The 21,111-nt window shown below is 43.0% G+C and overlaps 1 protein-coding gene across 10 annotated transcripts in view; it reads left to right on the forward strand.

Moving 5' to 3' along the window:
* The window catches only part of SYNE2 (spectrin repeat containing nuclear envelope protein 2), a 433,601-nt gene that overhangs the window by 52,053 nt on the left and 360,437 nt on the right, over positions 1-21,111 (forward strand). For 5 of the 10 annotated variants that reach the window (XM_054449824.2, XM_054449825.2, XM_054449826.2 and 2 more), the window contains exon 1: positions 13,798-14,017. The gene's annotated coding sequence lies outside the window, so the exon portion shown is untranslated. Of the gene's footprint in view, positions 1-13,374; positions 13,628-13,790; positions 14,022-21,111 lie in introns of those variants that run through there. The other 5 variants (XM_054449822.2, XM_054449816.2, XM_054449820.2 and 2 more) reach the window with 5 other exon arrangements.

The following is a 21,111-nucleotide window of genomic DNA, read 5'->3' on the forward strand; positions in this document are numbered from 1 at the left end:
TGGGGTCACTGACGCCTTTCACTTACCATTCTTCAGTTTTTGTAATATCATTATGCCAACTAAGCTATTATTTTGAAGAATAAAGTTTACTCATTTTCTTTTCATTCTAATACCTATAGTACCTACTTGATTCCTTTCCTTCACTGACACCCTAAAGTTTTGTTGGTTGTGCCTTCAACATATAGCCAGAGTTCTGTCATTTACCATTCCCACTTACCACCACCTTGGTCCAAGACACCGTCATCTCTTGCCTGAATTATTGCAATGGCCTCACAGTGGATCTGCCAACATCTGTCTTTGCCTCTCTTTCTCCCCCGACCGTCTGTGCTCAACACAGCAGCCAAATTAATCCTGTAAGAATGTAAATTAGATAATATTCTTCCTCTGCTACAAAACATTACAGTGAATTCTCATCTCACAGAGAACAAAAGCCAGGGTTGTTAGTATTCTGTTCCTAAGTGGTGTCTGTGCTTTTGTATGTAGTTATAGTAGATTCATTTTCATTGTTAGATGATATTCCATTGTAAGAAAATAACTCATTTTATCAATCCATTCTTTCATCTTTGGACACTGGGGAGCTTTTAATTTGTGTTACTATTATAAGTAATGCTGCCACAACAAGAAATGCTAAGGGAAACTCTTAAGGATGCAGGAAATTATATAAGATGTAAATTCAGAAGTACAGGAAGGAATGAATAACTCTTAGATTATGGTCAATTGATTTTTAACAAGAGTGCCAAGAAAATTCAATGGGAAAAAATAGTCTTTTCAATGAATGGTGTTGGGACAATTGAATATTCAGATGCAAAAGACTGAAGCTGGACCCCTACATCACACAATACACAAAAATTAACTCAAAGTGGATCATTGACCTAAAAAGTAAGAGCTAAAACTATGAAACTCTTAGAAGAAAGCCTATGTGTATATCTTTGTGACTTTGGGTCAGGTGATGGTTTCTTAATAGGATACCAAAATTATAGCAACAAAAGAAAAAAATAGATAAATTGGACTTTATCAAAATGAAAAACTTTTGTACTTCAAAGGACATCATCAATACAACGAAGGCAACACACAGAATTGGAGAAAATATTTGCTAGTCATATGTCAGGTATGGAACTTGTATCCAGAATAATTAAAGAATTTTTGCAACTCCACAGTAAAAACAAACAATTCTATTTAAAAAATGAGGAAAGTGCCAGATGCAGTGGCTCATGCCTGTAATCCCAGCACTTTAAGAGGCCAAGGCAGGTGGATTGCTTGAGCCCAGAAGTTCGAGACCAGCCTGGGCAATATAGTAAGAGCCCCCCGTCTCTACAAAAAATGTAAAAATTAGCTCAGTATAATGCCATGGGCCTGTAGTCCCAGCTACTTGGGAGGCTGAGGTAGAAGGATTGCTTGAGCCCAGGAGGCAGAGGTTTCAGTGAGCTGAGATTGTGTCACTGCACTCCAGCCTGGATGACAAAGTGAGACTCTGTTTCAAAAAAAAAAAAAAAAGAGCAAAGTATCTGAATAGACTAGACATTTTTCCAAAAAAATGCAAATGTCCAATAAGCACATAAAAGATGCTCAACATCAGTAGTCATTAGGGAAATGCAAATCAAGATGACAATGAAATGGTGAAAATTAAAAAGACAATAAGGGCCGGGCACAGTGACTCACGCCTGTAATCCCAGCACTTTGGGAGGCCAAGGCGGGTAGATCATCTGGGGTCAGGAGTTTGAGACTAGCCTGGCCAACATGGGGAAACCTGTCTCTACTAAAAATACAAAAATTAGCTGGGCATGGTGGCATGCCCCTGTAGACCCAGCTACTCCAGGAAGCGGAGGTTGCAGTGAGCAAGATTATGCCATTGCACTGTAGCCTGGGTGTCAGAGCAAGACTTCATTGCAAAAAACAAAACAAAACAAAAAAACTTTGATTGTGAAGTTGGTAGCACTCATTGAACCGTACATTTAAAATTTGTGCGTTTTATTATAAGTAAATTATTCATTAATATTTCATTTAGAAAAATAATGCTGCTGGAAATATATATGAGTCATTTTTATCCATGTACATTATTTATGTATTTACTTTTTTTTTTTTAACAGGGTCTTGCTGTGTCACCCAGGCTGGAATGCAGTGGCGCAATCATAGCTCACTGCAGCCTCTAATTCCTGGGCTCTAGCAATCCTCCCAGCCTCCGTAGTAGCCAGACTATAGGCACGCATAACTGAGTTTGGCTAATTTTAAAATTTTTTGTAGAGATGGGATCTCACTATGTTGCCCCAGCTTGCCTTGAACTCCTGGGCTCAAGTGATCCTCTCTCCTCAGCCTCCCAAAGTGCTGGGATTACAGGTGTGAGCCACTGTATACCTAGCCTACATGTACATTTTGCACATGCTCTAGCTATACATAGTATATGCCCAGGAGTAGAAATTCTCTGTTTTAAGGTTTGCAAATTTTCAAATTTTCTAAGATAATGTGAAATTGATGTTTAAAATTGTTTTACCAACTTCCACTTCCGCTTATAGTTCCAGTAGTGGCATGTGAAAAGTTCCTAGTGATTCATATCCTCACCAATGCTTAGTATTTTCAAATTTCTTTTTCTTTTTTTTTTTTTTTCTAGACGGAGTCTCATTCTATTGCCCGGGCTGGAATCAGTGGCGTGATCTCAGCTCACTGTAACCTCCAACTCCCAGATTCAAGTGATTCTCCTGCCTCAGCCTCCCGAGTAGCTGGGACTACAGTCATGTGCCACCATGCCCGGCTAATTTTTTGTATTTTTGGTAGAGATGGGGTTTCACCGTGTTAGCCAGGATGTTCTCCATCTCCTGACCTCGTGATCCGCCTACCTTGGCCTCCCAAAGTGCTGGGATTACAGGTGTGAGCCACCATGCCCGGCCTAAGATTTCTTAATTTTGCCAATCTAATGGGTAAAAGCGTTACCTCACTATGGCCCTCATTTAAATTTTTCTGATTACTAATAAGATTGAGCATTACCACCCCCCTCCCTCCCATTTATTGACCATTTGGAATTTTTTCTTCTCTAAAGTTGCAGTCCAGCTATTCTAGTCGTTTGTTTATTTTTTCGTATTGATTTATAGAAGTTCTAGATATATTCTGAGGCCTTGTGCAGTGGCTTATGCCTGTAATCCCAGCTACTTGAGAGACTGAGGTGGGAGGACCCTTTGAGACTGGGAGGTCGAGGCTGCAGTGAGCCAAGATCACACAATTGCACTCTGGCCTGGGCAACAGAGCAAGACCTTGTCTCAAGAAAAATAGATAAAGATAGATAGATAAATAAAGATTTTAAAAAATAGATATTTTCTGGATTCTAGGTCTTTATTATGCGCGGAAAAGATCTTCTTTCTGTGATTTGTCTTATGTCTTAAGACATTATTCCACACCCTAAAGCTAAAAAGATAATTTTTATCTTCTGAAAGTGTTAACATTTTGGTTTTCAAATTTAAATTTTTAATCCAATGTCTTAGTATGGGTTTAGCTTAAGCTTGCTGAAGAAAAGATAACCCCAAATAGAAGGACTTAAAGAATATAGACTTTTGGGGCCGGGCACGGTGGCTCACGCCTATAATCCCAGGACTTTGGGAGGCCTAGGTGGGTGGATCACCTGAGTTCAGGAGTTCAAGACCAGCCTGGCCAACATGGTGAAACCCCCTCTCTACCAGAAATAGAAAAAATTAGCCGGGCGTGGTGTCACATGAATGTAATCCCAGCTACTTGGGAGGCTAAGGCAGGAGAATCACTTGAACCCGGGAGGTTGGAGGTTGCAGTGAGCTAAGACAGCGTCATTGCACTCCAGCCTGGGGGACAGAGAAAGACCCTGTCTCAAAAAAAAAAGTAGGCTTTTGTCTTTTTCAAGTAACTGCTCCAAAATAAGCATTTTAGCGTGGGAACTGGTTTTGCTTTATAGGGTCATTCAGGAAACCCAGTTTTTTGTATTTCTTCCTTTCTTTCCTTTCTTTCTTTCCCTTCCTTCCTTCCTCCCTCCCTCCTTCCTTCCTTTTCCCTCCTTCCCTTCCTTCCTTCTTCCTTCCTTCCTTCTTTCCTTCCTTCCTTCCTTTCTTTTTTTTTTTTTTTTTTTTTTTTAAAGGGATCTCACTATATTGCCAGGCTGGACTTGAATTCCTGGGTTTAAGGGATCCTCCCACCTCAGCCTCCCCAATAGTAGGGATTACAGGCAGGAACTCCAATTTTAAATGTCTCTGCCAAACGTATTCTGTTTATCGCCATTACATGAACAAGATATATCCCTTCACTTCTTTAGGTCTCCTTTAATTAATAACTGTAGAGGCTGGGCACAGTGGCTCATGCGTGTAATCCCAGCACTTTGGGAGGCTGAGGCAGGCGGATCCCCTGAGGTCAGGAGTTTGAGACCAGCCTGACCAACATGGAGAAACCCCATCTCTATTAAAAAGACAAAAATTAGGCCGGGTGTGGTGGCGCATGCCTGTAATCCCAGCTACTCAGGAGGCTGAGGCAGGAGAATCGCTTGAACCTGGGAGGCAGAGGTTTCAGTGAACCGAGATTGTGCCATTGCACTCCAGCCTGGGCAACAAGAGCAAAACTCTGTCTCAAAAACAAAAGAAAACAAAACAAAACAAAACAAAAAACTGTAGAAAGGAGACATCACCCCTAGGGCAGGGGAAACAAAATGAGAAGTAGCATTAATAGAATTTAGAGGCTTAGAGGAGGGGCCCCAGGTGGCTGTGCTCAGTCCTTGAGAGCAGATACTCCACAGCTGAGACCTCTGGGGGGCGCCATGGGACTGGTTCTCTGGTGCACCACAGATATTGCTCAGTTGGGTGCATTCTGAGATTGGTGTTGGAACTTCTGGAAAGAAGGGGCCAAGTAGTTGAAGCTGTGAGCCCCTGAAGAAGCAAAAGGCTGAATGTACAGCTGTCCTCATGCTGCTGGGGGGACCTGACTGGAACTGGAAACAGGAAGCACATCTCTTGTTCCCTTCTTCTGCCTTCCATTCTCTGTCTCCATTGGCAAACCCTAAGATAAATCATCTGTCAATGAAACAACTGGTGCTGCAATGGACAACCTTGTGCATATGTTCTTTCTGTTTTTCTTTAGGTATCTCCTCAGGGTAAGTTCTTGTAAAGTTATATGTAGTTTTGCTAGATATTACCAAAATTTTCTCCATTTGGAGCTGAACCATTTTGCACTCTCAGCAACAACATGAGAATGTCTTTCCACAGAGCCACGTGAACAGAGTATATTGTCAAGCTTTTGAATCTTTGCCAAACTAATAGATAGTAAATGATATTTCTGTTTGGTTTTTATTCAGATTTCTCTTATGAAGTTGAATGTCTCATAAGGGTTTCAGACATATATTTTTCTGTGAATTGTCTGTTCATGTTTTTTGCCCATTTTTCTTTTTATTTCTTTCTTTTTTTTTTGAAACATTGTCTCGTTCTGTCACCCAGGCTGGAGTGCAGTGGTGCGATCTCAGCTCACTGCAAGCTCCACCTCCTAGGTTCACACCATTCTCCTGCCTCAGCCTCCCGAGTAGCTGGGACTACAGGCACCCACCACCACGCCTGGCTAATTTTTTTTGCAGTTTTGGTAGGGACAGGGTTTCACCATGTTAGCCAGGATGGTCTCAATCTCCTGAACTCATGATCCGCTCACCTCAGCCTCCCAAAGTGCTGGGATTACAGGCGTAAGCCACCGCGCCTGGCCCTTTTTTTGCCCATTTTTCTTCTTTTTTTTTTTTTTTTGTTTGTTGTTGTTGTCCTTTTGAGACAGAGTCTCACTCTGTCACCCAGGCCGAGTGCAGTGGCACCATATCAGCTGGCTGCAACCTCCGCCTGCCAGGCTCAAGCAATTCTTGCTTAAGTTTTTAAGCAATTTTAGAATTACAGCAAAATTGAGTGGAAAGTACAGAGCATTCCCATATACTGCCCTCCTTCCACACACACACTCATGCACACAGCTTTCCCCACTATCAGCATCCGGCACCAGAGTTTACGATCCATGAAGCTACATTGACACATTATCATGCAAAGTCTATAGTTTACATTAGGGATTACTCTTCTTGTCATATACTCTTTGGATTTTGACAAACGTATGATGACATGTATTCACCATTGTAGAATTATACGGAATAGTTTCACCGCCCTAAAAATCCTCTGTGCTCCATCTATTGATCCCTCCAACCCCCCAATCCTGACAATCACTGATCTTTTTACTGTCTCCATACTTTTGTCTTTTCTGGAGTATCATATACTTGGAGTCATACAGTATGTAGAGATTGACTTCTCCTATTTAGTAATATGCAGTTAAGTTTCTTCCTTGTCTTTTCATGGTTTGGTAGCTCTTTCTTTTCAGCACTGAATAATATTCAATTGTCTGGGTTTAACACAATTTATTTATCCATTTACTTACTGAAGGACATCTTGGTTGCTACCGAGTTTTGGCAATATGAATAAAGCTGCTACAAACATTCACTTACAGGTTTTTGTGTGAATGTAAGTATTTAACTCATTTGGGTAAATACCAAGGAGCAAGATTACATAAAGTATTTTTAAAATGTGCTTTTGGATTTTGCTGTTAATACTTGACTTGGAATTTTTTTTACATTCATATTCATAAGTGAGAGTGGTTTATAAACTTTTTTGTACAGTCTTTGTCAGATTTTGGAATCAATATTATGTTGATTGGCTTCATAAAATGTTACTGGCTTCATAAAACAATTGGGAAGTTTTTCTTATTTTAAAATGGTCCAAGCCGGGTGTGGTGGCTCACGTTTGTAATCTTAGCACTTTATGAGGCCAAGGCGAGAGAATCTCTTGAGGCTAGGAATTCAGGACCACCCTGGGCAACATAGCAAGACCCTGTCTCTATTTTAAATAAACAGATAAAAGAGAAATAAAAGGAAAAAGCTGCAAAACAATTTATGTAGCAGCATCTAAGTATCAGATATTTAGAAATTTAGAAGAATTCCTCATGAAACCATCTGGGCTTCATACTTTTTTGTGTGGATAGTTATTTTATGTCTTTATTTTTTCTAGTAAAATAGGTTTGTCTAGGCTTTCTATCTCTGAGATTAATTTTGGCATATTGCAAGTTCTATTAAATCTAGGCTTTCAAATGTGTTTTCGAGCACAGTGGCTCATGTCTGTAATCCCAGCACTTTGGGAGGCCGAGGCAGGTGGATCACCTGAGGTCAGGAGTTCAAAACCAGCCTGGCCAACATGGTGAAACCCTGTCTCTACTAAAATTACAAAAATTAGCCAGGCGTGGTGGTGGGCACCTGTAATCCTAGCTACTTGGGAGGCTGAGGCAGGGGAATTGCTTGAACCCAAGAGGCAGAGGTTGCAGTGAGCCGAGATCATGCCATTGCATTCCAGCCTGGGTGACAATAGCAAAACTCTGTCTCAAAAAAAAAAAAAAAATCAAATGTATTTTCATAATACTATGTAATTTTCTGTTTCAATGGCTATACTCCTCTTATTTTTTAAAATTTAGTGTTATACTTTCTTCCTCATGTTTTGACTAATTAGTGGTCTGTCATTAAATTTTTTCCTCAAATAATTGGCATGGTAATTTATACATTGGTTCTCTGTATTTGACATAATTGATTTCTGCTTTATCTTTATTTTACTTTCGCTTTTCTTTTTCTTTCTTTGTTTTTAATACCTTAAACAATTAAGGGGTAATCTGCTTTTCTTTGATTTACTTTGGTTTAGGTTTCTTTTCTCTTTTTTTTTTTTTTTGAGACATAGTTTCACTTTCACTCTGTTGCCCAGGCTGGAGTGCAGTGGTTTGATCTCAACTCACTGCAACCTTCATCTCCCAGGTTCAAGTGATTCTCCTGCCTCAGCCTCCTGAGAAGCTGGAATTACAGGCATGCACCACCATGCCCAGCTAGCTTTTTTTGTATTATTGGTAGAGAGGAGGTTTCACCATGTTGGCCAGGCTGCTCTTGAACTCTTGACCTCAGGTGATCCACCCACCTTGGCCTCCCAAAGTGCTGGGATTACAGGCGTGAGCCACAGCACCCAGCTTATTATATTATTTACTCACTAATTATTGTTTAACTAAAATGAGCCTGATGATGTGGCTCACGCCTGTAGTACCAGTACTTTGAGAGGCCAAGGTAGGAGGATTGCCTGAGCCTAGGACTTCAAGACCAACCTGGGTAACATATAGAGACCCTGCTTTTACAAAAAAAATAATAATAAATTAGTTGGGTGTGGTGGCATGTGCCTGCAGTCCCAGCTACTCAGGAGGCTGAGGTGGGAGGATCACTTAAGCCCAGGAGGTCGAGGCTGCAATAAGCCATGATCATACCATTGCACTCCAGCATGAGTGACAGCATGAGACCTTGTCTCAAATAAAATAAAATAAAATTTTCTTTATTTGCTTTATTCTACTATTGAAAATTTCCTTATGATATATTATAGCCAATTTTCATTGCTGACTCCATATGTGCTTGGGAAGAAAGTATGTTCTCTTTTTTTTTTTTTTTTTTTTTTTGAGACAGAGTCTCACTCTGTCGCCTAGGGTGGAGTCCAATGGCACGATCTTGGCTCACAGCAACCTCTGCCTCCTGGGTTCAAGTGATTCTCTTGCCTCAGCCTCCCAAGTAGCTGGGATTACAGGTGTGGGCACACATGGCGAATTTTTGTATTTTTAGTAGAGATGGGGTTTCACCATGTTGGCCAGGCTGGTCTTGAACTTGTGACCTCAGGTGATCCACCCACCTTGGCCTCCCAAAGTGCTGAGATTACAGGTCTGAGCCACCATGCCCCGCCTATTTTTTTGTTTTTCTTGAGATGGAGTTTCACTCTTGTCTCCCAGGCTGGAGTGCAGTGGTGCAATCCCAACTCACTGCAACCTCTGCCTCTGGAGTTCAAGCGATTCTCCTGCCTCAGCCTCCTAAGTAGCTGGGATTACAGGTGCTCATCACCATGCCTGGCTAATTTTTATATTTTTAGTAGAGACTGGGTTTCACCATGCTGGCCAGGATGGTCTCGAACTCCTGACCTCAGGTGATCCACCTGTCTAAGCCTCCCAAATTGCTGGGATTACAGGCATCAGCCACCTCGTCTGGTCCATTCTGTATTTTTGAGGTGTAAAGTTTACTATATATCATATCCAGGAGGTCTATGTTATTATTTATTTATTTTTAAAGGCTTACCAAGTGAAGCAGTGGGAGTGAAGAAGGAACAAAGAAATCTGTAGCTGGTTGTGATCAATTAGTTGTAAACACCACTGCACTCAGACCAGCCAAGGTCTATCTTATTTATTATTAATATATTGTTTAAGTTTTCTATATCCTTGCTTAATTTGGCTGGTTAGACCTATCTTAGCCTGAGAGAGAAATGTTAATGTCTCTTTATTTTTATTGTTTTTATTGTGAGCTGAGCAATATGATTAATGCATCACTTTGCATTTGAGGGTAAAACAAACAAGACATACAACAGGATTTCTTTAAATGATGCATTTATTTCTGTTAAAAACATGTCCAGCTTCTAATTCAGGGACGGACACTACCAGTTTTATTAGGCAAATACTTTAAGCCTTTAGTCTTCTCCTGTGTAAACTGAGGTCAGTTATGGAATTTTTAAAATCTAATACTTTAATTGGCCTATTCAATAAAGTGCTTTTGAAATGATACTCTTCCAAGCCCCATAGTTACTGACTGAAATAATTGCAATAATGACAGCTATCATTTGTTTAGTGCTTACTGCCCGCCGGGCTCCATGCTTGGCACTTCACGTACACAGCTCCACTGAATCATGGCATATTCCTTTTAATTTTTCCTCAATCTCTAGGATGTTGGACTATGGTTCAACTGGCAATACCAACTTGCATCTTGTTGGATGCGGCTTTCTACTTTTATTAGGACAATGGTCAGAAAGAACCATTAGTCAAGGGAGCAATTAGCCAACATTTATTTCTGTTAGTTTCCAAGTTTGACAGGAAACAAGACCAGAATGCACTAAGGAGCTCTGGCCTTTACAGGGTGTGATCAGACTCTTGGAAAAACAGAGCTGTTTTCTTGGCTAGCTATTTTCATCCAGGTTTATACAAGTACTCCCAAAGTGGTAAAAAATATTGTAGCCAAAGATTGTTCCTTGAGTTAGACAGAGATAGCATAACAAGGAGTGTTTAGCACTAAGTTAATCTCCTTTTGTCTTTTGCAGTAACATAGTAATGCAATAGGAATAAGTAATGAGATGGTCTCACCTTGCCTCAGATTAATGAATATTATACCTGCTTCTTCAGATAAAGAGACTTTGTGTTGTTTTTAAATTCACTTACCCATCTGGTGAATCACTTAACATTATTATCTCCTATTACCATCAGGGTTGATAAATACATCATAGCATTGTCACACTACCACCTTCTGTGCCCATGACAGAGAATCAGTCATTAATCAACTTGTATATTTTCTTGCCAAATCTAGATGGAACCCCACAATTTTTTTAAAACATGGCACCCACGTATAAGACTGGAATTAGCTCCTAAGATAAAATCTGTTGCCATTCTTGTTTAGGCACGCAGAATGCAAGGATAAATACATGAGGGTAGGATGCAGAAATATAAATAGCAACTCTTGTGCCATGAGATTGGGCGACAGGAAGGAGTTGCTGCCTAACTTAGAGTGGTGAATTTAGCATTTCTTTAATGGCATGAGGATGGCCAACTCTCTTGAGTTCCTTAGACCATGATTTTTGTTAGTGACTCTTGGTTCACCTGCTCAGTACACTGTGCAAGTATATGCGGAATGTCTACTTCGGTGGTTCTCACCCATGTGTCACAGCATGTTTGTGTACCAAGTCACAGATGTGCTTTCATTTTGATCAACTTGCAAAACTTATGCTTATTGCAATTGGAGTTAGCAAAGTCTCTCAGGCAGGCTGTTGAGTCCAACGTATCATTTGTTATAAAATACAGAGGCTTGATGGGGCATGGGGCATAATATGACAACATACTTTTTTTTTTTTTTTGAGATGGAGTTTCGCTCTTGTTGCCCAGGCTGGAGTGCAATGGCACGATCTCGGCTTACTGCAATCTCTGCCTCCTGGGTTCAAGCGATTCTCCTGCCTCAGCCTCCCAAGTAGCTAGAATTACAGGCATGAGCCACCACACCTGGCTTTTTTTTTTTTTTTTTTTTTTTTGGTAGAGACGGGGTTTCACCATGTTGGCTAGGCTGGTCTCGAACTCCTGACCTCAGGTGATCCACCTGCCTCGGCCTCCCAAAGTGCTGGGATTACAGGTGGGAGTCACTGCACCAGGCCAACAACATACTATGTTATCACACTATGTTTGTATTTTGGTACATGGGAGAGTGTACGCATGGCCAGGTTCATGGCAACCCTTACTGTTTCCTAGTCAGAGATGTAACCATATGAGCCATCCATTTATAGGCCCAGGGTTGTGTTTTAAAAGAACTAGGTGTGTCTCAGTTTGGTTTAACATTAACATTTGATTATCACTTCAAAGTACAGAGGATCTGTTTCATTGCACTTGTCATTAGTTTAATCTGCTGATTTAAAAGTACGTATTAATTTAATATCCAAACTAGGATGGCTAAGGGACACCACAGGTAATTAGAAGGGTCTAATTAGAGACACCTAAAAATATTTTGAGACATTGTATTCTGGACTCTTTAAGGGGTACTAGACAACGTGGAGCAACAGTTCTTTCACTTCAACAAGGGCTTGTAACATAGATGCCTGGAAGGAAACAATGACTAGGAAATTGTAACATTTTCTCCAGAGACTGTTACCATTATGATTTTGCAGGATTTACTGTAAAGAAAGCAATAGACATAGAATGGAAATGAATAGAACAGAGAAGAGAAAAAATAGCAGACAATGCTTTGTAGACAGCTCCACAAATCCTAGAGCCCAACTTCTACCTAAAATTGGCTCTCTAGCTTGCAACTATCCAACCTATCAAGCAAAGTGGTTTTAGGAAAAGATAGCATATGGCCGGATGTGGTGGCTCATGCCTGTAATTCCAGCATTTGGGGAGGCCGAGGGGGGTGGATCACGAGGTCAGGAGTAAGACCAGCCTGGCCAACATGGTGAAACCCCATCTCTACTAAAAATACAAAAATTAGCCAGGCATGGTGGCGGGCGCCTGTAATCCCAGCTACTTGGGAGGGTGAGGCAGGAGAATCACTTGAACCCAGGAGGCAGAGGTTGCAGTGAGCCAAGATTGCGCCACTGCACTCCAGCCTGGGCAACAGAGCAAGACTCCGTCTCAAAAAACAAACGAACAAACAAACAAAACCCCCCAAAAAAACCCAGAAAGTTCTTTTTGGTTTATAGAGCTTTGTTGTGACTCAAGCCATTGTTAATAAATCATGCAAAGCTAGGTAGTCTGAGAAGTGATACCATTGGAAGGATAATCTGGGAATACAAGGAACTCTACATTTGTGAAGAGTTGAGCTACTGACCATTAATAAAATGTGCATTTCAGATAATTTGCCTGAATCATCCTGGTAGTCACAGAGGTAAACGTTTTTGAAACAATTGTTCCAAATTGTGGGTACAACTTACAACTAATTTTTCCTATTAATATATGTTTGCCGAATGCATTATCAAACGTCTAATCTCTGTTCTTTGCCATCTAGTTTGAGTCACTTAAGTAATTCAGGCAAGATTCTGTAGCCACAGACATATATATGAACTTGGAGTTTTAAGAAAAGTTAAGGCCGGTTGCAGTGGCTCATGCCTGTAATCCCAGCACTTTGGGAGGCTGAGGTGGGAGGATCACTTGAGGCCAGGAGTTGGAGACTAGCTTGGGCAACATAGCCAAATCCCGACTCTAAAAAAAAATGCAAAAATTACCGGTGTGGTGTCGTGCGCCTGTGGTCCCAGCTACTAAAGGCTGGGCGGGGGGGGGGATGAAATGGATGAAATGGGGGGGTTGAGGCTGGAGGATATCTTGAGACCAGGAGGTAGAGGCTGCAGTGAGTTTAGATCGCGCCACTGTACTCCAGCCTGGGCGACAGAGTGAGACCCTGTCTAAAAAATGAAAAAGTTAAATTTGATTGTGATAGAAACTCAATAGAGAAATAGTGAAAAGCCGCTGCTTCTTTATGTAATAATAGTGAGGTGCGCCTTTTATTTGGAACTTCAAGTGCCTGAGAATACCGTAATCACAGCGCTAGAAGTAAGTGGGTGTCAAGTGACATCATCCTGGGTCCAAAGGGACTGAGTATGGGCTGGAAAATCAAACTGGCACCTGCAAGACGCAGTTCCAAGGATGCAGTTCGCAGTGAGTTTTCAGACCTGGATGATGTATGTCGTGTCGGACGACTGAGACAGCTCTCCACTTCCCCTCATCCAAGGGGAAGGAGGAACCCAGTTATCTGCATTAACAAACGCCTCCCCTTCTCTCCAGGTGACCCCAAGATCCGGACCACACTACGAAATACGGATCCAGATTTTAAAGGCCTTCGAATCCAAAGTCCTTGTTTTACAAAGCGCCCACGGGGTGAAATGACTTGCTCATGGTCTGGTAGCTAATCGCAGATCTGCTCTCTAACTCCTACTTCCAAGACCCAGGAATCTACGGGTGTTGGAGAAGACCCCTGCTGAAATCGTCCAGAAGAGCTTTTTGAGGGAGCTTGTGACTCCTGTTCACCCAGCCCCGGGTAAGAAAAGGGTCGTGAACCTGCATTGCGAGGTGGTCTCTCCCTCACACCACCTCTGATGTCCCAAAACACGGGGAGAAAGTTGCCCGCCCCGGGCTGCGGCGGGGCCTGCTGCTCCGCCCCGGCGCTGGCGGGCGCGCTCCACACTGGCCGCCGAGGGGCGAGCGCGGGACCCGGAGGCGGGCGGCGGGCGGGGAAGGCGCGGGGCGTGGTTTGCCGCTTTCCGAGCGCCAAGGAGCGGAGCGCGCTCAGCTGCGCCCAGAGCCTTCGGCCGGACCTGAAAAAGCGAGAGGGAGAGCGAGCAAAAGGCGCGATCCAGAGAACCAGGCAAGCGGGGCGCCGACCTCGGGCGGCCCCGGCCCGCGCCCTTGCCCCTCGGCCGGGCGGACGGTGGGTAAGCGCGGCCGCGGGGCCCCAGCACCCCGGTGCGCCCCGGAGAGAGTGGGAGGGAGGGGAAGGGGCGGAGGCGAGAGAGGGAAAGGTCTCTGAGCCGGGGGCGGGGGCGGCGGGAGACGGGAATCGACCCAATGCCGGGGTCCGAGCCGGGCCACGGGAAACTTTGCTCGGGTGGGGAGAGCGGGGTGCGCGGCGGGCGCCGCAAACTTGTCAGCGGGCGGGGCGCTCCGGGGATTGGAGCGAGCGCCAGCGGGTGGCGTTTGTCTCTCCGGGTTCTTTGTGTCACCTCCGGGCCCCAGCCCGCCGGTCCGCCCGGCTCGGGCAGGCGCTGCGCGGGAGGCTGTTCCCGGGTGCCCCGGCCGCCCCCTCCCGGGCCCAGGCCCCGGCGCTCGGGGGCCGCTGATTGTTTTCATTCCTCGCGTCACGCCTGGGCGGGAAAGATTTTGAACGCCGCGTGAGCTGGAAGGCGGACAGCCGCGGCGCAGAGATTGCAGGATCGTGGGCGGTGCGGTGCTCGCCTCGGGGACCCGGGAACCCGGGAACCCGCGGGTCGGGGCGCACCGGGGCTGGAGAGGGCGCGGGGACTGGCGGCCCGGGCACTGGAGGGGCGGCGGCGGGTGCGGCAGCGTAGCGCCTCCGCGGGGGCGGGGGGCGCTCAGACGGCCGGGATTATAATTCCATTTTGATTGCTTGGGGTCTTTGTTGTCTGAAATTGCCTTTAGGGTCTGACGGTGGCACCTTCTCCTCCTCAGGTTATTTTTCTTCTGTTGAAAAGGGCGGGGCGGGGGCTGTGTATGGAATCAGTGCTGCTGGGAACATTAGCGCCTTATTTGATGGAGGCTGAGAAGTCCTGTGTAGCATTCGCGTTTGTGGAAGCCTGCTGTTTCCGAAAGTTATTTCCCCCTCCGTGAAAGGGAGCGTCTGAGCTGGACGCCGCAGGCACGATTGTGTACAAGCACCGGCAAGTCGGAGCCAACCCGTGAGGGTTCTTTCGAGCCGCTCCACACTTGGCATCGCTTTTTTTTTTTTTGAGTTTGTTTTATTTGAAGCAACTTTTGTTTGCTTTTCTAGAAGTTCCGAAGGCTTCGTTGCAGATACTATGTGGCTATGCTAGGATGGGTTCGATCATTTTTAGAGGTGGGGAATACAATTAAACCATGCCGGGCTACACCTGGCCTTCTCACCACTCCAGTACCTGCCACTGAGACATCGTAAACATGTTCAGAGGAGAGTGTTCAGCTTTTATGGGATGAATATTTGGTGTGTTTTCATGCTTTAATGCATGACTCCTTCTCCAAGTTGTCTTTCTGGAAAGCTGTGGAGACTCTCAAGGGCTTTTCCTGAGATAATTACTGAACGGCTTTAGCCCGGCCAGCCCCCTGGGGCGGTGGGAACAGGTGTAATCCTCATTAAGTTTTTTCGTGGTGAAGAATGGAGATGTCAAAATAAGTAAAAACTGGAAATGTTTAGGTCTTTGTCCACATGTTTGAATTAACAAAGCTTATCTGAATTTTTAAAAAATCAAACTCAAACCACTTTTGGTCAGCTAGCCTTAAAATTGTTTGAAAAATCATGTGAATAAATTTACCCAATTAGAAATTTTTTAGTATTTCAGTGGATTCGTGTTAATTGTGTTGTAGGATATTGCAGAATGTTTAGAGAACTGAGTCACAATGAGGTTATTCTGAGTAGTGCTCTCTAGCATAAGGTGAGAGTTAATGTAAAATTTAAAAACTGAATGAATCACATTTTAATAAGGGAACGGGTGAAAAGCAATTGGTTCATTTTTCATTATTATATTTTTCATTACTTATATGTTTTAAATATATATTTTCAGTAATTTCACAAAGTTATTTATTCATTTACTCAAACTCCTACGTATACCAGCCACTGTGCTGGCTTCTGGGGATCTGAATAATAATAGTTACTCCTTACAGAATGCTTATTTTGTACCAGTAGATACTTTACATAGATTACCTTTTTACCTTTGTCATCTATAAGTATTTATTGAGTACCTACAATGTATTGTGCTGGGTGTTGGAGTGATAGTGGTGCACAAGACAGTCGTGATTCCTGCCCTTACCTAGGTGGGGAATCTAGGCAGGAAATAAAATATATTGCTAAACTAATAGCAGGTTTTGAAAGGTAAATCAGATCACATCAGTCTTCTGTTCAAAACCCTCCATTGGCTTCCTATCTCTCTCTGAGTGAATGGCAAAGACCTGACAGTGGCTCCCAGAACAACCTCTTTTGGCTTCCCTGCCTCTCCATGCTGTTACTTTCCTATCTTATCTGTTGCTCTCCTCCCTACTCGAGTGTCTACAGCCAAACCAGCTTTCTTGCTGCGTGAGGGCCTTTGGACTTGCTGTGCGCTGCCCAAAATGACCCCCTGTCTCTAGCTCCCATATCTCTAATGGCTCTTGTTGATCTGACCCCCTTCACTTCTTTACTTGATGTTATTTTGTCAGTGAGCCCTCACTAACCTCCAAATTTAAAATCACAACGATCCTTGCGACTCCCATTCCTCCTTTCATAAGTTATTATTTTTCCTCCATAGCACTTATGGCTGCCTACCATATCATATGTTGCTTGTTTATTGTCTGTCTTTTTCAGGAGATTTTATATCCTTCAGAACTGTATCAGAGCTGTTTTATTCACTGTTACAGCTTCAGAATCTGGAACAGTAACTGACATATAGTAGGTCCTCAATAACTTGAATGAGTGTTGAGTGGAAAGAAGGGTACAACAGAGTGCTGGGACATAGAATAACCAAGGCCTCCTAGAATACTGGTGAGGAGGCCTCTAGGTGGAAGTGACATTTAACTGAGACTTGAAGATGAGAAGGAGCTAGCCATGTTGTTGTGGCATAAGAGGTTGTAGAGAGGAGACAGGCATGGAAGAAGATCCGGCAGAGATAGGATGCTCAAAGGCCTCCAGGCAGGAAAGAGCTAGGTGGTGTGTGGATTTATTGGAACTGAGAGGTCATTGTGGCTGAGCACTGTCAAGTCAAGGGAGGGTAGGACTAAATGACAGAGTGGAAATCAGGTGTCAGATCATGCAGGGCCTTTCTGGAGAAATTAACATGGAATCCTCATATGTAGCCTATTAGCCCTTTTTATGGTTTAAAAAACTGGGCATCGGGGAGATTGAATAACTTTCTGAGATTATGCAGTAGGTGAGTGGCAGCGCCTAGAATACAAAGCCAGGCTCGCAGACTCTAACGAACCTGTATTTGACCACTATGTCAAGATCAAAAGACATAGTCCCTATCCGGATGAAGCTGTTAGTCTAGTGGGAAGACAAGCTATTGCAGTATACACATGTAATCCTGAGGGCTGTGGGAGGAGGGAAGCCCCTAGTTCTGCTGGGAGTGGGACAGGCCAAATTGGAAACATACAATCATTTTTCCTTTTTTATTATTGTGAAATATTTCAGATTGGCAACATCTTAATTAAGAAATAATATTAAATACAATAGCCTATTCTCTGAGTCTTCACTGTATGTTCCCCTCCTTTTTTTCTTTTTAAAGACAAAATACTTGCTTTCACATGTACAAAGGATCTGTGTCATATGCCCCCTTTCCTCCTTTCATCAAATAAAAGATTATGTCTGGAGTAGTGTAAATTCACTTATTTTATTTTTTTGAGACAAGGTCTCGTTCTGTCACCCAGGCTGGAGTGCAGTGGTGCGATCATGGCTCGCTGTAGCCTCTACCTCCTGGGCCCAAGTGATTCTCCCACCCCAGCCTCCCAAGTAACTGACCAGAGGTGCACACTGCCATGCCTGGCTAATTATAAAATTTTTTGTAGAGAAGAGGTCTCACCATGTTGCCTAGGCTGGTCTCCAACTCCTGGCCTCAAGTGATCCTCCCACCTCAGCCTCCCAAAGTGCTGGATTACAGGCATGAGTCTGCCCTTGGCCTTGTGTTTACATTTGAGAAGTTTTTGACTTATGTATAGACCTGTGTAACTCTCTCCCTGTAGCTCCTTGCTATACGCTGAATCCCTCTTCCTCATCCAGCCAATGATAGCTTTCTGTCTCTGTGGATTAGTTTGCGTTTTTAGAATTTTATGTAAATGGAATCATGTAGTAAGTTCTCTTCTTTGCCTGGCTTTTGCTTAGCATAATTATTTCGAGACTCATCCACATTGTATCAATAGCTGATTTCTTTTTATTGTTAAGTAGTACTCCATTGTACTGATAGACCGCAGTTCATTTATCTTTTCACCCATTGATAGACATTTAGGTTGTTTTTGGTTTTGGGCTATTAAAAATAAAGCTGCCATGAGCATTATACACAGTCTTTGTATGCATATCTTTCATTTCCCCTGGGTAGATGTCTAGGAGTAGAATGACTAGATCCTATGGTAGGCATATGTTTAATTTTTCAAAGAACTACTATACTTTTCCAAAGTGGTTATATGATATAACCAAAATAGTCTATGAGGGTTCCAGTTGCCCCAAATCCTTGCCAACAGTTGGGGTGGTCAGGCTTTTATAGCCATTCTGTTGGGTGTGTAGTGACACCTCATTGTGGTTTTAATTTCCATTTCCCTGATGACTAATGACATTGAGCATCATTTCATATGCTTATTTACCATCCATATATCTTCTTTGTTGAAGTGTCTACTCAAATTTTTTGCCCGTTTTCTTGCATTGTTTTCCTTCTTATTGAGTTTTGAGAGTTCTTTGTGTATTCTGGATGCAAGTCATTTGTCATGTGTAAGATTTGCAAATATTTCCATTCAGTCTTATCTTAGCCCATTTTGTGCTGCCATTACAGAGTACCACAGGTTGGGTAATTTATAATGAACAGAAATTTATTGGCTCATGTTTCTAGAATCTGGGAAGTCTAAGATTGACGGGGCGACATCTGGTGAGAGCATTTTTGCTGTATCATTACATGACAGAAGGGCAAAGAGAGGGTGAGAAAGAAGCAAAATGGAGCTGTTTTATTATTTTTATTTTATTATTTATTTATTTATTTATTTATTTAAGACACAGTCTCACTCTGTCACCCAGGCTGGAGTGCAGTGACACAGTCTCAGCTCACTGCAACCTCTGCCTCCTGGGTTCTAATGATTCTTGTACCTTAGCCTCCTGAGTAGCTGCGATTACAGATGTGCGTCTCCACACAGGCCTTTTTTTTTTTTTTGTATTTTTAGTAGAGACAGGGTTTCACTGTGTTGGCCAGGCTGGTCTTGAACTCCTGGCCTCAAGTGATCTGCCCACCTTGGCCTCCCAAAGTGCTGGGATTACAGGCAAGAACCACTGCACCCAGCCTTTTTTTTTTTTCTTTTTTTTGAGACAGTGTCTTGCTGTGTTGCCCAGGCTGGAGTGCAGTGGCTTGATCTCAGCTCACTGCAACCTCTGCCTCCCAGGTTGAAGCGATTCTCCTGCCTTAGCCTCCTGAGTAGCTGGGACTCCAGGTGCGTGCCACCACTCTCAGCCTGATTTATTCCTTTATAAGGAACCCACTCCTGCAATGATGGCATTAATCCATTAATGATAGCAGAGCCCTCGTAACCTATCACCTGATAAAAGTTCCATCTCTTAATACTGTAATATTGTAACAATATTGCCTCTTAGTAATGTTACAGTGGCAATTAAATTTCACCAGAGTTTTGGAGGGGACATTTAAACCATAGCAAATTTATTACATTCTCTTAACAATATCTTTTGAAGATACTGTTCTTAATTTTGATGAAGTACAATTTATCATTTATTCTTTATGGATTGTACTTTTGGTATTATATCTAAGAAATCTGCCTAATTCAAAGTCAAAAAGGCTTTCTCCTATGATTTTTTTCTAAAATTTTTATAGGTTTTGGTTTAACATTTAGGTTCATGTACTTTAATGTTTGTTTATGGTGTGAATATGGGTGGAAGTTTACCCCACCTATGCCAGGAACATTTGGTAATTTTTGGAGACAGTGTCTAGAAACCATGTCTGGTGTAGGGACGAGGGGCATTTGTTCACAGCATCCACTAGGCAGAGGTCTAGGATGCTGCTGGATACTCTACAGTGGATGGGTGAGATCCTCTCAATAGAGAATTATTCAGCCAAAGTCTTAGTAGTGCCAGGGTTGAGACACTCTAGGCTTGAGGTTTATTAATTTTATTGACCTCCATGAACCAGCTATTGGTTTCATTGATATAGTTTAATATTTTTCTATTTTCCCTTTGATTAATTTTCACTCAAATCTTTATTTATTCTTCTCTTTTACTTTTGGGTTTAATTTGTTCTTATTCCAGTTTCCTTAGGTCATTGATTTGTGACTTTTCTTCTTTTCTGATATAGGTGTTTAGTCTTTTAAATTTATTCCTCAGTACTACTTTAGTGACATCTCACAAATTTTGATATGGTGTGATTTTATTTGTATTTAGTTAAAAATACTTTTAAAATTGGCTGGGCATGGTGGCTCACACCTGTAATCCCAGCACTTTGGGAGGCCAAGGCAGGCGGATCATGAGGTCAAGAGCTCAAGACCAGCCTGGCCAACATAGTGAAACCCCACCTCTACTAAAAATATAAAATTAGCTGGATGTGGTGGCACATGCCTGTAATCCCAGCTACTTGGGAGGCTGAGGCAGGAGAATTGCTTGAACTCGGGAGGTGGAGGTTACAGTGAGCTGAGATCATGCTGCTGAAGTCCAGCCTGGGCAACAGAGCAAGACTCTGCCTCGGGAAAAAGAGAAAAGAAAGAAAGAAGCAAGTCACTATGTGCAGCCTGCACTAAAGGAGTGGACTCCACTCCTTTCCTCCCTCCTTTCTTTCTTTTCTTTCTCTCTTTCTCCCTTCTCCCCTTCCTTCCCTTCCTTCCTTCCGTCCATCCTTCCGTCTGTCTGTCTAGCTTTGTCGCCCAGCCTGCTGGAGTGCAGTGGCACGATCTTGGCTCACTGCAACCTCTCTACCTCTCTGGCCCAAGTGATCTACCTGCTTTGGCCTCCCAAAGTACTAGGATTATAGGTGTGAGCCTCTGTGCCTGGCCTAGAAAGTTATTTTCTTAAACTAAATCCACTAAATTATCGTAGAGCAGACCATTACTGTTATAGAAACATACTTTAGAATACTGCAGAGTATTACA

Source organism: Pongo pygmaeus, chromosome 15, assembly GCF_028885625.2.
Source record: "Pongo pygmaeus isolate AG05252 chromosome 15, NHGRI_mPonPyg2-v2.0_pri, whole genome shotgun sequence".
NCBI lineage: Eukaryota > Metazoa > Chordata > Mammalia > Primates > Hominidae > Pongo > Pongo pygmaeus.